General features: G+C 45.2%; 1 protein-coding gene across 2 annotated transcripts in view; it reads left to right on the forward strand.

Annotated features, from left to right (window-relative positions):
• The window catches only part of LOC126543862 (synaptotagmin-1-like), a 252,245-nt gene that overhangs the window by 104,302 nt on the left and 131,196 nt on the right, over window positions 1-16,747 (forward strand). Inside the window, exon 2 of one of the 2 annotated variants that reach the window (XM_055062404.2) lies at window positions 249-321. The exons of the other annotated variant lie outside the window; for it this stretch is intronic. The gene's annotated coding sequence lies outside the window, so the exon portion shown is untranslated. The remainder of the gene's footprint in view (window positions 1-248; window positions 322-16,747) is intronic. 2 annotated transcript variants of the gene reach the window in all.

Below are 16,747 nucleotides of genomic sequence, written 5' to 3' on the forward strand. Positions count from 1 at the left end.
CAATCATCCGCATTCTCAATAGGTCAGGGGCTGAAACAAGGCCCACTGATACCACCTCCATTTCCCCAGTCGAATGTCATCCAGCAATTCCCTATGCTAAAGCACACCCACTGAACATCAAAGACTTCCTACTTGTATCAATCCAAGACGCAGAGACAAAAGGCGGACATTTAGCCAGCTATACATAACTGCACTCTCAAGTAATTCCCGGCAGTGTGCTGAAAAACTATTTTTTCTTTTCTTTGCAGTGCTACTCTACAAACAAGACCCATTCACGTCCAGACAAGCCTCTGGGAGACAAATTGATGCACTTCAGACAGGGTAAGAAAGTTTCTTTTGGCATTAAGAGTTATAACTGGACTTTTTTTCCACGTAAAAGAAGCAGAGACAACTTTTCTGAAAATTTGCAGTGAACTACTTGCAATAGAGAGGCAAAAAGAGTAATGTACAACGAGATACTTTGAAATAGTGTTGTACGAAAGCAATAATGGGACGCGAAAGCTATTTCAATCTCTTTCTATTCTATTTCTTTCGCTAGCCCACCGCGATTCGTCGATGTGCTATGGGGGCAACGCCCAATTGTCCTGCTTATGACGAGACGACACAAAAACCCTGGTGATCACTACCAAAGCACTTGTGCAACCCCCTTCTTAAATCTAAGGCACAAAGGCTTCTGTAATTTTTTGTCCAAGAAAGCAACTTAGGAGTTTGAAAGCAGAATAGACACCTGGCTGACACAGCCATACACCCCATTCCTAATGCGATTACCTTCAATGATCTCTCTTACAGTGGTTGCGATTGAAGGCACTCGTGCCTTGACATATCGTGTTGCATACTGATTTTCAATGTTAGTGCCTTCCTGTTGAAGTACATTCGTTCTCGATATAAGAACTCCTTTCCTAAATAAAGTTTCGAGTTGCTAGTAGCGCTTGACACTTTTTTCTTCCCAAGTCTCCGATTTCGCAGCGTTTTTCCCTTATGAACGTTTACGAACACGCCCATCATCATCATCATCATCAGCAGCAGCAGCAGCAGCAGCAGCAGCAGCAGCAGCAGCGGCAGCAACTTATTTTATGCCCACTGCAGGACGAAGGCCTCTCTCTGCGATCTCTAATTACCCCTGTCCTACGCCAACAGGTTCCCACTAGCGTCCGCGAATTTCCTAATTTCATCGCTCCACCTAGACTTCTGCCGTCCTTGACTGCGCCTCCCTTCTATTGGCACCGAGAGTGTAACCCTATTGGTTCACCGGTTATCTAACGTACGCATTGCATGACCTCCCTACTCTATTTTTTTCTCGTAATGTCAATTAAAATATCAGCTATACCCGTCGCTTTCTGATCCAAACAGCTCTATGTCTGTCTCTTAACGTTATGCCTAACATTCTTCGTTCCATCGCTCTTTGCCCAGTCCTTAACTTGTTCTCAAGCTTCTTTATCAGTCTCTAAGTTTCTGCCACATATGTCAGCACCGGCAAATGCACTGATTTTACTGATTGTCTTTTCAATAATATTGGTAAGCTTCCAGTCAGGAGCGGACAATGTCTGCCACATGCGCTACAACTCATTTTTATTCTGTAAGTTTCCTTCTCATGAACAGGGTTCCCTCTGAGCAATTGACCTGGGTAAAGATACCCCTTTACATACTCTAGGATCTCACTGGCAATCCTCAACTCTTGTTCCCTTGCCAGGCTAATCATCATCATTATCTTTGTCTTCTGCATATTAGTCTCCAATCCCACACTTGCACTCGCTCTGTTAAGGTCCTTAATTATTTGTTTTAACTTGTCTCCAGCGTTGCTGAACACGGTACTCTCATCTGCAAACCGAAGGTTGCTGAGATATTCGCCGTTTGTCCTTACTCCTAAGCCTTCCAAGTTTTATAGCTTAAATACTTCTACTCGCGCAGTGAATGGCATGGGAGAGATAGTGTCTCTTTATTTGATCCCCTTTTTATAGGTATATTTCTGCTTTTCTTGTATACAATTAAAGTAGCTGTGGAATGTCTGTAGATTTTTTCTACAATATTTACGTGGGTGGCATGCACTCCTTGATTACGTAATGTCTCTGTGATTGCTGGTATCTCTAATAATTCGAATGCCTTTTCGTAATCTATGAAAGCAATATGTAGAGGCTGATTGTACTCTGCGGATTTCTCGATTATCTGATTAATGACATGGATGTGATCCATTGTTGAGTATCCCTTCCTGAAGCCAGCCTATAGCCTTGGTTGACTAAAGTCCAGTGTTGCCCTTATTCTATTCGAAATTATCTTGGTAACATTTTATACAATACTGGGAGTAAGCTAATGGCCCTATAATTTTTCAATTGAACGTCTCCCTTTTTGTGGATTAGTATAACGTTTGCATTCTTCCAGTTTTCTGTGACCCTTGAAGTCAATAGACACTTCGTATAGAGAGCTGCCAGTTTTTCAAGCATTATGTCTCATCCATCCTTGATTAAATCTACTTTTATTCCATCTTTCCCGGCCACGCTCCCCCATTTCATGTCTTGCAAGGCCCTTCTAGCCTCATCGCTAGATATAAGAGGAGTCTCTGCAACCTGTTTATTACTGCTTAGAATGGTGGTATCGTGCCCAACTGACAGCTATTCTATGTGTAACCTTTTTGAGCCCTTTCCGCACGTATCTGACATCGCACTGCCAAATTACCTTTACCGAACATGCGTCCTGCCGTTGCACGTCACCGCGATCGTCGACGAGGCACCGCCAGGTATATCCAAGGGGAAGCGGACCAATTAGAGACGCGGATACCACTGTCCTCACCCAGTGACGTTCTTTCACTGCGCTGGCTCTGTCCCACCAAGACCCTCTCCTTTTCCGCTCGCTCCACGCCACTCGTTAGTCGATTCGATATGAAAAACCTGTCGCGGTAGGCAATGCTATTTGCTTTAAAAGCAAATAAACGCGACCGCCTATAAACGAGGCGAGTCTTTGATTTGCCTGTTGATATAACCTTGCGGGTGACCACTCGCGCTCGAGCCGACGGTCTCGTAAACTTGACACCAGGAGATCCCAATAATTCAGAATGAAATAACTTTGCGTTGGAGCACCATTTTTGTGTCCCAGCTGCGTGAAGAAGCCAACAACGATGCCGGAGAGTGTTCTTAAAAATGAAAGCTCAGGCAACGCTGCGTGCTCCCGTGACATTTTCGCTATATGTTCCATGAAACCAGGTTGCGTTGCTCGAACAACGCGTTAGCTCTCAAATCCCATTACATTGTTCATTGCCCTCAATGAATCTCAAAGCACGGCTAGTTGTGTTGACGATAGTAACGCACCTTTACAAGAAAATGCAGTCTCTGGAGGCCACATTATCTCACCTTGAGGTAGAGTGTTATTATTCTGATAGCTTAAAATGAGCTTCGACATTAAATATTGAGACTTCATAAGTAACTACAACAGATAACATCATTGTTACTGATCACGAAAATGAAAATTTTGCTAAATACCTGCAAGCCATAGAATGGCCCTTTTTGATGATGAGAACCGTTCAATTTATTAGATATGTTCCATAATCAGTGTGCAGATGAGGCAAATGTCAATAATGTGTGCATTTTGTTGATTCCAATTTCGCAACTACCTGATTTCCTTACGAAAATTGTGAAGAAAATATAATGTAATAAATGTGCCGCGCAAGCAGACCCAACTTTTCCGTGTGCACTCAGTGTGTGCTTGCAAATGACTATTCAAATTGCAAGACTGGCAAGGAATAAGTGTACGTGTAAACGGGGAACATCGCTCCTGCATGCGATTTTCAGGTGATAGCCTGTTCAGTAGCACAGCTGATTTGCGACAACTCATTGACGACATGAACCACCAATGTCTAGGAGAGCGCTTGAAGACAGAAGGAGACATTTTTCGCAATAGTGGACTTCAAATATTTTCTAACTGAGGCCTCCACAGCGGGTTGGGTTATCGCTAAGCATAGCTAGTAATATAGGCATGAATATTTCGAAACCCACGTTTCTATTCGAAACTACGTCAGGCCGAGTATTCTCTCCTGCGAAGAATGCAATTTGCGCCTGTTCGCACGCTTCATCGCGTGCGTCGTCATTGCAACTATCCCAGAACCTTAGCGAGTGGAAACAACGAAACAGTACAATTTAGATAACGAAATAAAAAAATGCATTGGAAGAATCGCATGCATAATTTAGAGGGACAGATGAAAGAAATGGTTACAACAGTGCGCACAGGCACGCACAGTACACGTGCGAAGTGCATCCCACGTCAATCAGCGTTCTATCGCATAGGCCAATGACATACGCCGCAGCGATGGTTGGTGTTTAGATTCCGAAGAAGCCGACAGTTGTAACGACACGGGGCGTGACGTTGAAGGGCTCTCGCAAGCAATACCTTTCAATCACAACCGCCGATATTCTAACTGCGAACGGTGTCTCAAAAAGACACCAGCGCATTTTGTGGGAATAAAGTGCCACCTCCACTCACGTAGCGGCCGTTTACTCCAGCCAAAATCATCAGAAAACGTTTACGGCAGTTGTAGCGCGCTTATCTGTGGCACTCCTATGGTCATTACCTTGTCAAGTTTTTTTTTATAGTTTTAGCCAGCTTTTCTTAGTAAACGATTTCGGTGATCATGATGGATCCCTCACATAATTTGTGGCAAAATTCGCTCATTTCTGTTTGATAAGCGTTTCGATCAAATGATTTTCAGCGGCAGTGGCAAAGCGTCACTCATAGCAAGCAGGAGTCTCCACTTACTACCGAAACCAGACTAGCGTAATAGAACGGTGCATCTTTAATTTCAAGCTCAGCGTCCATTTCTATACATGTAACAATATTCATGTGGTCGCAGCGCTTGGTAAATCCAGATGCTCTGAAAGAGCTTAAATGCTCCGCCAAATGTACTAAAATCTGCCCCAAGAAAGGGGATAATTCCTTACCCGTATCCTTATACAATATCAGTTAAATCAAGCGGTTAAATTGTAGTACTCGAGGCGAAAGAACAATTCCTTGAAATAGAAACATTGCTTATAAAAATTTTATCGCAAGCCAGACTCACGCATGGTAGAGAAATGGTTGTATGTAATACCGCACCAATGCCGACGGAACCGCACAAAAGGGTGCTCCTGAAAGGTCGTTGCTTGATTCCGCAGTAAACCTTAAAGCAAAAGCCATGTAGCCACAAAACCGCTTCCAACCACTTTCGGAAGGAGTGCATTTGACGTAATTTCCTTCTACTTCCGTGGAATTTATCTATTGCAGGAAGCAAGCGGACGTTCTACACAGCGTCATACCCTTGTTCCTACTACAGCTGTTTTGTTTGGCTTTCTGGGTTTCAATGTTCACTTTAAGAGATACATTTTTCTCACTTAGCAGTTATTGTGGGTTCTTAACTCATAACTTTTGGGGTTTTTACTCATAACTTTGTGCCTTCTTAACTCGCCATGGGTTCAAAGCATACAGCAACCCTATTTCGGACTCTTATCAGTGAATTGACATAGCTTGCAAGTTTGGCTCCTCAACGCTGAGCCTGGGTCATTGGGCTTAGCTACCATGCCAGTGTACCTTATAAATATGTCGCTTGGCTACTTCACGACTTTGCCATTTAAAGTTGCCGGCAAGTTTTGACGGCAATGCGTGAATTGTGCTGTGAGCGTTCTGTATTGGAACTGTTGACTGCCACGTGACGTCGTCTTATGACGCCGATTGGCTAACTACAACGCTACACCTATTGCTACAATGGTTATGATGAAGAGACGGTTTAACGTTGGTCAACTCGAAGCACTAACGAACGTCGTCTTAGTTTTTCACCCAGCAATGAAATGTAGCGCAGCATTGCTATAGTAAACTGAATTATTGGAATGGGGATTTGAAGTGATTGCTGTTTAACAGGCGTGGCCTATTACATTTTTTTTTTTGCGTTCGTGTTCAGACAGGAATCTCTGAAACGAGTGAATCACCAGCGGGAAACGCACCGGAAACGATAACAGCGCTCTGTATCGCATGGATACAGCCATGGAGGAAGGGAAAATATAATAGAGAGCGTTGCATCATGCAACCAGCCTTGGCAAGCGAACGCTCCGTGAAGCGACAGTGGCGGCCCAACACGTGACCTCTTGCGTCGAAGTCACCGAGCAAGAATCAAGGTTTGCTGAATCGTTTGGTTCCCAGTAACTATGCCACTATGCCAGCAGTTTTTATTCGATGTGCGTTTGTTCGGCTGCCCTGCCGTGGCTTTGCCTGCAGAGCGGGAACACGAGAACCAACCGCGCTCTTTCATGTGCGATCACGTGTTGGGCCACCTGGTTGGCTTCAATCGCGTTGCGGTATACTCCCTCCCGTCTTTTTCGTTCCTCCATGGATCAGTTATCGGGATGGCGAGACCGTTCGACTTCCTTGTACTTTTACGTGTCTCCTTGCGCCACCGATACCTTACAGTGCTAGGTGTCTCCTATGAATTGCTCTGCAAAAAAAAAAAAAAAAAAAAAAAATAGATTGAGAATGTGAAGCTACATTAGCAAAGAAATTTCTCCGCCCTAATTTTTTATGCTTCGTGCTGCTGATTTGCGCTATCTTTCAATATGAGCCTTGTTCTGCCTTCTACAAAATTAATTTTCTTCGTTTTTGCTATGATACATAAAAAGTAGTTAGGGGACTTCCCAGTGTGTACGCGAAATCGTCGATAGCGCTGTGCCGTCGTACTCTTCAATGGTTGTTGTTCAGTTAGATAATTTCTGCAATATTTTACGCCGCGCACATTCCTCTTACGCGCTCGCGTCGCGTTGATCCGCCGGATTTCATTTTGGGCTTCATCATCGGCGGTGACGTCAGAGCTGCCTTCCGGTGTTGCATCGCTTCCTGTTAGGTCGCGACCTCGTGCGCTTTTCATTTCCGTTTTCCCTTCCGCCGTCTGCCGGCGCGCTTCGAACTGCAGCGTTCCTTCGCTGGCGTCTTCCCGGTTATGATTGCCCCGGCGACCTTGTAGGCCTTTATATCCGGGCGCGGCGTAAAAAGTTTCTTAATTTCTCATAATTTTTTTCAAACATCTGGCCTTTAGTTTTTCATCGCATTCCACATGCGCCGTTTTCTTTTGGGTCCCGCAAAAAAAAAGGTCTTTATTTTCAGGTGCAATAAAATGTGTTATTCTTTACGGTACCTTGATGCAATAGTAGGTGAGAGCGAATAGAAAAGAAACATGAATGAATTGGACGCAAAATGTTTTTAAACTGCTCAGCCATGTGGCTAGTGAAGGATCACCAACACAGATACAAATGTCAAAGGATTTCTGCAACGATTCGCTGGATGTATTGTACTTTTAAAAAACAGCATTTGCAGATCACAACAGAGGCCGCATGTCCACAATTGCGAATTATTGTCAATCACAGCGGGGTGGTACCTGCATTTGTGGGAAATCGGTTCTATGGAACCCTGCCAGCTGGGTGGAATTTGATAAAGCGTAAAACTGTCATACACAGTACTGAAGAAGCACGAAGCTACATAGGAAACCATTTAGGGTTTCTCAGAAAGAAAGCTTCAAAGTTGTAGAATACCTGTTCCTGCATAAGCTTTCCCTTGTAACTTCGTGCTGGAGTTGTGCGAATGGCAAATTTTTATTTCAAGTCTAAATTTAAGAAGACACAATATAACGTAATATGAGCGCCACATGTTTTCAATGTGCTTTTCCAAAGCTTGCAGCTTCCCTGAAACTAGCGCTGCAGAAATTCTTGCTCCACCACAGGCCACGTGTGCTTTCAGAAGGGCCTTTGGTGACATATATATATATATAGTTCAACCTTGATCTTTCATGCCTGTCGATGTATCTGTGCGCTTTTTAGGAACTCTATGGCTCTGTGCACAAACAAAGAATCTGCCTTCAAATGCGCGGCTGGGTCTGTATAGTTAAAATGCTCTGTACACGTGCGAACGTTAAGTGCACTGATAAAGGCCTGCAATGAAATAGGTCGAAAAATTCGTAAAAGCAAGCTTGCTTCGACGGAAACAACGGTTACTGTGCCCTATAACGAATGCGAGTGCATATAAACACGTAGATATTAAGTTCATGGAGAAACGGGCAGAGTACCTCGCCTGAAGTACACTCTGCTTTGGCCAACCAATGTCTATTCTGTAGAGGGAAAGAAATAGGAAAATGATGCTTGACGATCAAGAGAGAGGGAAGAGGGAAGGCGGGAAATGAGCGGGTATTCTCCAAGACAACGGCACGTGCAGAAGCTAGCGTCTGGCAAGTTAATGACCTCGCGCGAGCGCACTTGTTCATATTTATGAATTCAACACAGCTCCTTTGTTCAGGAAACATGTTAGAATAAGTGAAAAACTGAGGACGCTAACCATGTCGCTTTTTTACTCAGGCGGGCTGACGCTAAATATTCATGATTGCCTTCATGTGTGTAGGTATTGTCTTATTTGCCATCTCCTTCGTGTCATTTCTGTATATTGATTAGAGACTCAATTATTGTCGGAAAGCCGGCGCCGTAATTTGCCAACGTTTCGAGCAAACTTGAATGAATGAAAGGATAATTATTGCATTATCGTTTGCAAGCCTGAAAGGATCCGTATTCACAAGGCACCGGATATTGTGTACTGGCTTTTTTTTTTAATCTGCGCAGCACGGGACGCATGGGTGCGACAATAAACTAAGGGCATCAGTACTGATTCGAAAAGAAACGTCGATCGTTGTCATGTTGTTCTTCAGTGCAGGTGATTGGCACGTTGTCCCAGTTGGTGACGTGCCTAGTTGATGACGTCCACATGCTCAGAGCCTCCTATGATCAAATGGTATAAAGGCTGCATGTTTGAACACAAGCATAACAACTTAGTCCAACACTTATGGGGCGTCAGTTTCAGAAATGAAGGCCAGCAAGATAAAAGTTGCGGTGAAAAAAAAAGTTGTTTATATAAGGCAAACAACTCAGTTATGGTTCATCAAGCTAACCACTATATGCCTTCAGGAAAAGAGCATGCGCCTAATTTACTTGCGCTTAGCGTTCTATATCTAATTATGGACAGCGTTTAGTTAGGCTAACAGCTGCTACAATGCGAAGATTCAGGCTGTTCCGCCCACTCGTTCTTGTATTATGCGGCACAAAAATAGCTAAGGCATCTTGAGGACGTTTGTGGGAACGAACCGCGTGGAGAACGAGAAAAAAAGGCCTTATATTTGCAGGTGCTCTTACTGCCTGCAAAGAAAACATTTTTTAACTGTTTCTGCAGATTTAGCAGTTGTGGTAACATCAACAGCTCTTTTCTCTAGAGTGGATACGTCGGCAGCGCTCAGCCTATATATATAACAGCATGATCGGGCGTGCTATCTGACATACGAGTAACAGATAATGAGCTGAACTCACATAATACCTTTAGTTTTATTTTATTTGTAAATATAGATTTCCCTTGTGGAAGTACCCAAGAAAACTTTGGCAAACGTGGTGATGCAAAATTTATTTGTTGGCGTTATCGAGCAATTTATGCCTTCGTAAATTGCACAGATAAAACATAATGTTTGCACGCCTAAACATAGCCTAAGCATGCTAGGGAGCCTTATGCGCGAAACATTTCTTTTTTATTTCAGAACTACGTGCTACTCTCGCGCAGGTTGCAGTCTTCGCCTTTTCTTTCCCTTGTATATTGGTTGTTCTCTCGACTCAAGAGAAATAAATAAGGAACGCCTAGAGTATTCTGACGATGTTGATGCGCGGGATTGTTGGGGAATCCTAGACAAGTTGCAAAACAAAGCACAGAACTTGCGTTGTGTTCTAGAAGTGATCAACGATTTGTAAAAATACATAACAAGGCGCTGATCGGCACTAACAGAAACTTCAGTGCATTTCGCCGCGCATTTTAAGGACACGTTTCAAGGAACTGGGGCTAGCGCAGAATTTCTGCTAAATGAATATTAGTAGTTGATCAGCAAGTGAAGCCTAAAGTGGCTTTGGCAGGTGTTTATTCGTTTCTACACTTTGTTCGTATAGTACGCTTTTATTATTGGTGCAATTACTGCCCGCCTTCCATTCCACAAGTTGGACATGTGCTCCAAAGTTATCACTCAATATACTGTATAATTTGGCTGTTTAGCTAACATGTCCCTGCAATTATCCCGCAAGCATTGTCTCCCTTTTCAAGTATCCAGTTGACGTGATACTACTGCAATATTTACCAAAGTTGATCTTTATTGAGTCTCTTGCCGTGTAAATAAAACCGGTGTTGCAGAGACGAGGAGCAAATGCGGTATTTTCGAAGGGGTACGTCTACATTGTCAGCACATTTGTTTTGCTTCTAGATCCTTTCGTGGCGTACTAGACCCGCGTTGCCCATGATGTTTGTACACAGTCACACATCCGCTATTAAGTATAATTGATTAGCTTAGTTTGGCGATCCGTGCGGGCCTCTCATGCGCCCCCCAATGGCACAGGGCTGAAATCAACATATTTTGCGAGCTGCAGATTAAAAGTAGATAGATTACTTTCTTCAATTCGCCATTTCTGTTAACTCGCTGTCCGCTCCCGATATTACTTGATGTATTGTCTATTGTGTGTGCGTGTGTGTGTGTGTGTGTGTGTTTTCTTTTAACCCAGACCCATTTCTTTAAAATAGGCTTGTCGTGGTAGCTAATGAGTACAGTCGGCTAATTATCTTTTAATAATTTAATTGCAGCTAAGGAGCAGTGCAACTTTCTCGGCTTAGCATATGTGCGGACGTAGCACCACTTTCAGGAGATCTTCTTTTCCAAAATTGTGCTAAAGAGTATGCTGGGGTGTGTGAAAATATTTTCTTTGCCAGCTGCAGGGAGGCTTTTGAGAAACTGCCGACTGGAGTACTAATGCATTTCTGAGCAAATTTCAAGGACAAATAACTCGACCGAAAGGACCGGCGTTCTTACGATATCGCTAAGGAAGTGTGCTTTTTATTTTGCTCGACTTCAATTTTACAGTTTTGACGTGCGTTCCAAAGCTGACATATAGAACCTCCTAGGGAAATATCTTTCCCGAGGTACGTTGGTATTGCGTATTACCATCTATATTTCCTCCTTCCTCACGAAATCCACCAAGATAGGCGAAACAGCGCTGTATATTCTGTACGATTTGTTAAAAAAGAAAGATATTGTTCGAAAGTGATAAAAAGAACGTGATTTACTTTTCGTGTCCAATAATTCTCGTGGTGAAACATTTTCTTGTGTGTGTGTGTGCGTTTGGGTTAGAGCAGCAAGAAGGAAAATACCCGGTTTGAAAAGTAATATGATGTTGCTTTTTCATCAGAGCAACATATAATTTAAAATTATGGGGCTTTACGTGCCAAAACCACTTTCTGATTATGAGGCACGCCGTAGTGGGGGATTCCGGAAATTTCGACCACCTGGGGTTCTTTAACGTGCACCTAAATCTAAGTACATGAGTGTTTTCGCATTTCGCTCCCATTGAAATGCGGCCGCCGTGGCCGGGATTCCATCCCGCGACCTCGTGCTCAGCAGCCCAAGCAACATGTACGTCGTGCACGTCTACCACTAACGAAATTCAAGAACAAGGGCTCTACTATATTACCTTGTCTATAGTTGCCTAATTTAGAAACAAAGCAGAATGCATGACTGCTTTAACTTTGATTTAGCTGAATAAACAGCGAAGTTCTACTCAAAGAAGCGTTCGAAACAACAGCAAAGTAGTTCTCATTCTCGTAGTCACAAGTCGTGGTCTCATATCGTTTACGAACTCCGACCTCTACCCGGGCTTCACAGACGTGAGGCATTGCTTAATTAGGCGTCCGCTGTCGTTGCGAGGAACCATCGTGAAGTCTTACGCTACATTTACTGGAAGGACTTAGGCTACTGCGTGTGACGTCTGCGGCAGTTCCAAAGACAAACACATATCTGTTGCATTGACATGACTGGAAAAGATCGGCCGTTCTCCGTGAAGACGCTGCTCGAACGCCGTTGCCATCGCTCATCGGCCCGCCAGGCTGTGAAGGCACTTTTCTATTTCCTGAGGTCAACTGGCCTGCTTGACAGCCATCGACTTAGTTGTGTACTGCGCGACCGGACGCCAGCTCACCACGTCTTCCTTCCACCTCTGTTCCTCTCTCTCTCTATTATAGCTTTGTCCTCTTCTGCTCGTCTGCCCACTTAGGATAGCTAACCAGACGCTCTTCTGGTTAACAACCCTGCCTCGTCCTTTTTCTTTTCTCCTGTGCGTGAATCCTTTCTTTTTTTCTTTTTTCAGTTTCGTGTTCAGCTTTCTTTCACATTGAGTATTTATTTCAGCCCGGTAGTGCGCCGTCATTCTTGTCCCTAAACGTTAGCCGCATGCCTCTGCCACTGTTCCTCATACGACATCAATTTCATCCCAAAGGCGGCTTTCTCTCTTCCCCTCCCAAATTGGCTGTGAGCATCTAAAGGGCTGTACCGAAAGTGGAAAGTTTCCTTCGCGGAAAGCCACATGTTGCTGCGCATAATGAGTCACTATTAAAGTTTATCTTACGACCGCGAGCTGTAGCGTCCAGGACCGTTCGACATTTCAATCTCATGCTTATTCCCCGTGTAAATTACCTTCGTTCGCCGTGACCAGTTCGTGCCACCTGTCGCCCGGCTGCACTCATTAGGGCGGATTTGCATGCAAATTTCAGCATACGCTTGCCGCACGTTCCGGCAGTCCAGTTGAGAAGAGGCTTAATTTGAGCGAACTCCTCTTCAAGCCTCAGCGTGGACGACGTCAGGTGACGAAACGCGCCGCTGTGAAGTGGTGCTGAACTTGGTGCGTTTTCTTTTTTTTTAATTTCTTCCTGTATCGTATACCAACACATATTTCTTTCTATCCAGCTTTATGTCGCAGAAGTTCATGAGTCGCCCAGTTCTCGTCCATAGCTGTGAAGCAATCGGTCACAAATGCGCGCGGGTTGTGCTCGCATTTACGGTTCGTCTTTCTGTCCGGTCTTTGCCGCACTTTCTCTATAAATCCTAGTGTGGCGCTTACAAACAAAGGACACGAGAAGACGCGAGGAGGATGCATTGTGGTGTTCTCGCATGTATACGATGACATTAGTTTTCCAAGATGCCATAGCAACAAGTCCGCTTAGCAACACTACTTGACTCCGTTGTTTCCCTTTCACTATATATCGTGGGTAGGGAACGTGTCGTATTTCCGGATAAACCTTTCCTGTCTGTCGCTTTGTTCAGCTAAGTATCTGCAAGAAATGTCAGCTTTCAATGAAATGTCGTCTAACGCCCTCTATAGTTAACGATGCCGCTAGGGTTAATCTGAAACGGATTTTAGTGCTGATAAGTTTTTGCTGCTTTTCTTGGGGGAGGGGCGGAGGAGGTACGGGGAGGTGACATGCTCCAGATAAAAGCCGGTTTATTATACTAAGAACTTGTTTCTTGTCATCCACCATTCACGAGGGGTGGACGAATGGTGGATCCCCGTGAAAACGTTGTGGGATCGCCGCCCGGACTGCTATGGCATGCTACAGCTGCTCCGTCAATCAAATCGGCAGCCCAACATGGGCTGCGCCGGCGGCTGGTGACTGGGCGTAGGGTGCACTTTGTCACTAGTCACTTTGTGACAAAGTGAACTTTGTCTAAATAGGTGATCTAGAGTTAAATGCAATGGTATATAGTGCTGAACAAATAAAATAAAAAAGACAGCCTCGCTCTTTCAATGGCACATACTGACCTTCGCCGTTAGTGCTGATATTAGCGACCCAAAGAATAGGTCAAAGCACACACACTTGAAAGATTTCGCTAAAATCTGTGTGACAGATTTTGGCTTGGAAGATAATTTTTCGCGCATTCGGCTAGCATTGCGTTGGCGTTCTTCTACAAAAGCATCTTCACATTAGCTGGACAAGGATGAATGAAGAACAAGCAACAAGAAACGCACTAAGGAATATATAGCGCGAGCCTACCGCCTTTCTATATTATCGAAATCCGAAGCAGTGCTATATTTCAGTGTGCGCGTGACGGGTTCACAATTTCCAGAGCGCAGCTCGTAGGCGCTCCCTCCTGCATCGAGGGTCGGCGTTCCTGGTGTAACCGAGCGAAAGAGCGCAGTGGATGAGAGAGCGAACGCACGGCGCAGCGCTGAATGAAAAAAGGAAGCGGCGAGAGCTAAGATAGCGCGAGGAGAAAAGCGGAGGGGAAGGGGGCAGCAGAAGCACGGCGCGGAAAGCCGGGGAGAAGGGTATGGCGAAAGCCTGAGAAGAAAACCATAATGCCGCGCGAGCGTGGCGACGGCCGCTACACGATGGCGCCAGAGTAGCGCGCCGTCATCTGTTCACCGACACCTTCTTTACCTTTCTTCGGTCATTGCTTTTCACCGAATAAGAAATGTTAAATGTTATTCCTCAACGCGCAAGAAGCTTCTCGAATGTTATAGATAGTTGTATCCGTTGGCTGCTGTCACCAAATCTTTTATTAATCTGAATGTATGCGCGGCGCGAATTATGTAGTGCACATTCTTGATGCCACGCTAGCAGAAGTGATTACACTGGAAGCTTCAACAAGTGATTATGAAAGCCGACGCACTTGACCCGCAGATTAAATTTTGTATGATCGCCGACTGAAATGAAAAGACGTTAGAGCTGCACTCAAATTTAGCGATATGGAGTATTGTAATCATATGTGATTTTTTAAAAGTATTTTTATCGAACGCCTCTGGCAGCTCAGCTTCACTTTTAAGGCTGTTTACAGTTCACTGAACCGGTGCGGACGCTTGGAAGACCGCCGTTGCTTTTAGTTTCTCCGAGTGGCATGCCTTTGCAACGTAGGCGCCTCCTAAATGAACTTTTTCTCCGTCTTCTTCAGTTACACGGAAAGGCTGGAATTTTCTTTCTGGCATTATAAAAAGAAAACAAGGAAATAAGGCAAGAAAAAACAACCGAAGAGAAAGAAAGCATAAAGCACGGTGAGGCGAAAGCTCCGCGCTCGGGGTGGCTCCCTCGGAGACGCAAGCTGAAGGTTTCTAAAGTGGGACACAATTTCCCGTGGGCGGAGCGACATGTCGTAAACAACCGACCGCTGCCCGTCTAGCTTTATACAGCGAGTCCCTTGCAGGCATGCCACGCCTCCGCCTTTCAGCCCTCTTTCTCTCTCTTTCTTTCTCGTTGTCTCTAAATGTTACACGCACGCACGCACGCACATTCTGCAATGTGTGGTTTGCGGCCCCCATCCCAACACTGCGGAGTCTGCTTGGGAGGCATCGGCAGCACCCGCTCTCTCTCCAGTGGCCGGCTTTACTTCGTTGGCTCTCTCTCTCTCTCTCTCGTCATTGCGGGGGCAGCGGCAGCAGCGCTCTAGCCGTATCCACAGCTGCGCGGCCATTTTCGTGCCGCGGCTCGCCGTCGGCCAGGGGCAGCTGTCCGCATCACAAAAGACGTACTGGCGCGGCGCAGTGAAATCCCTGCTGCTGCCTGCCTGCCGGTCCTTTTTTGCGCTGCGACCGCAGCTCGTGGGTGGAAGTATAACGGAGGCCGAGCAGGTAGACAGACATCCAGCTGTGGGTGTGTGCGGGTGAGCGTGCCCACATCAGTGCGTGTGCGTGCTTGTTAAGATGTCCCAGAGGGGCGATGGCGGAGCGGCGCGTGCAAATGAAAGGGACGAGTAAATGGGCAGGACAAAAGCGCTGGATCATCGTGTGTCTCCGTCCAGCGTTGTCATGCGAGATATCACGTTCGCGCGCTTGCGCTAACGTAGCTGCGTGCCCCCGATCGCGGCGTTTCTGTACGTCAGCCTCAAAGTTGAGTCGTTGAATTCAGCATTTTGTCGCTTTCCTCGTTTCATTAGGTCCTTAGCGCCGTTTCACCGTCAGGTATACGTGCACGCCGGCTCGCTCAACTGCCTCTTGTTCTTTTAAATGCGCAAGTGAGGGTCCGTACAACTTGTGGCCGTGATATGAGAGTAGGGACCGGCCTCTACACGTTCTCGGGATACACATCGGCGCGTTATGCGTTCCCTGTAACGTTTGACTTAGAGAAAGTATTACCAGTTCCGCTTTCCATGTTTAACTAGCCCAGCTCGCATGATCAAGTCCACATGCCAGCACACCGTCTTACGTGCGTGTTCTTTTTGTTGTTGGTTCAGTCAAGCCCCTTCAATCACGGCGTACACGTTTGTGGACGCGTCTTATTTTTGTAATTACTGTGCAGTAATCGCAAGGAAAAGACAAGGAACATTGTGCTTTCAATAAATTGAACATTCTGCTTTCTTCGAGCACAGCTATTTCACTTCCAAGTGAAATGTGTTGCTTGAGACGACCCCTTCGGTGAAGGCGCTACCTTGTTTGAAGGGACGTTTGAAGTGGGGCGTTCCGGTAGTAATTGCGAAAGATATTTTTCCCTTGTTGCAATGCTTACACCCACTTGTACATGTAACTAGAGCGGCTGATACAATATTTAAATGAAGAAACATAGCCTGACTGACTGTACAACGAGTAAATATTTAATTACTACGTAATTATGATGTGTCGCTATAACATGCAGAGAGTCATTCTCAATCTCCCTGAACTTGCTTACAATGGTGTATCCAGCACCTTGTCATAAAGTTATGCAAATTTAACACATTTATCGACAGTCGATCGTAATTCGTGACTGAAGGAGCTAGGGAATGTTTGACGTTTGCCACTTGGGCGCGGAATAAATAAACAGCTGCAGGAATCCCGTCCTCGGCTTTCTGCAGTTTGCGGTTCGTAGGATAGTGGTTTCCCGTTAAATATAGCCCATCAAGTATGATCCTTACCTTATGCCAAAATATGCATATTTTTAATGTGCACTG

This window comes from Dermacentor andersoni, chromosome 10, assembly GCF_023375885.2.
Source record: "Dermacentor andersoni chromosome 10, qqDerAnde1_hic_scaffold, whole genome shotgun sequence".
In the NCBI taxonomy this organism is placed as follows: Eukaryota; Metazoa; Arthropoda; class Arachnida; order Ixodida; family Ixodidae; genus Dermacentor; species Dermacentor andersoni.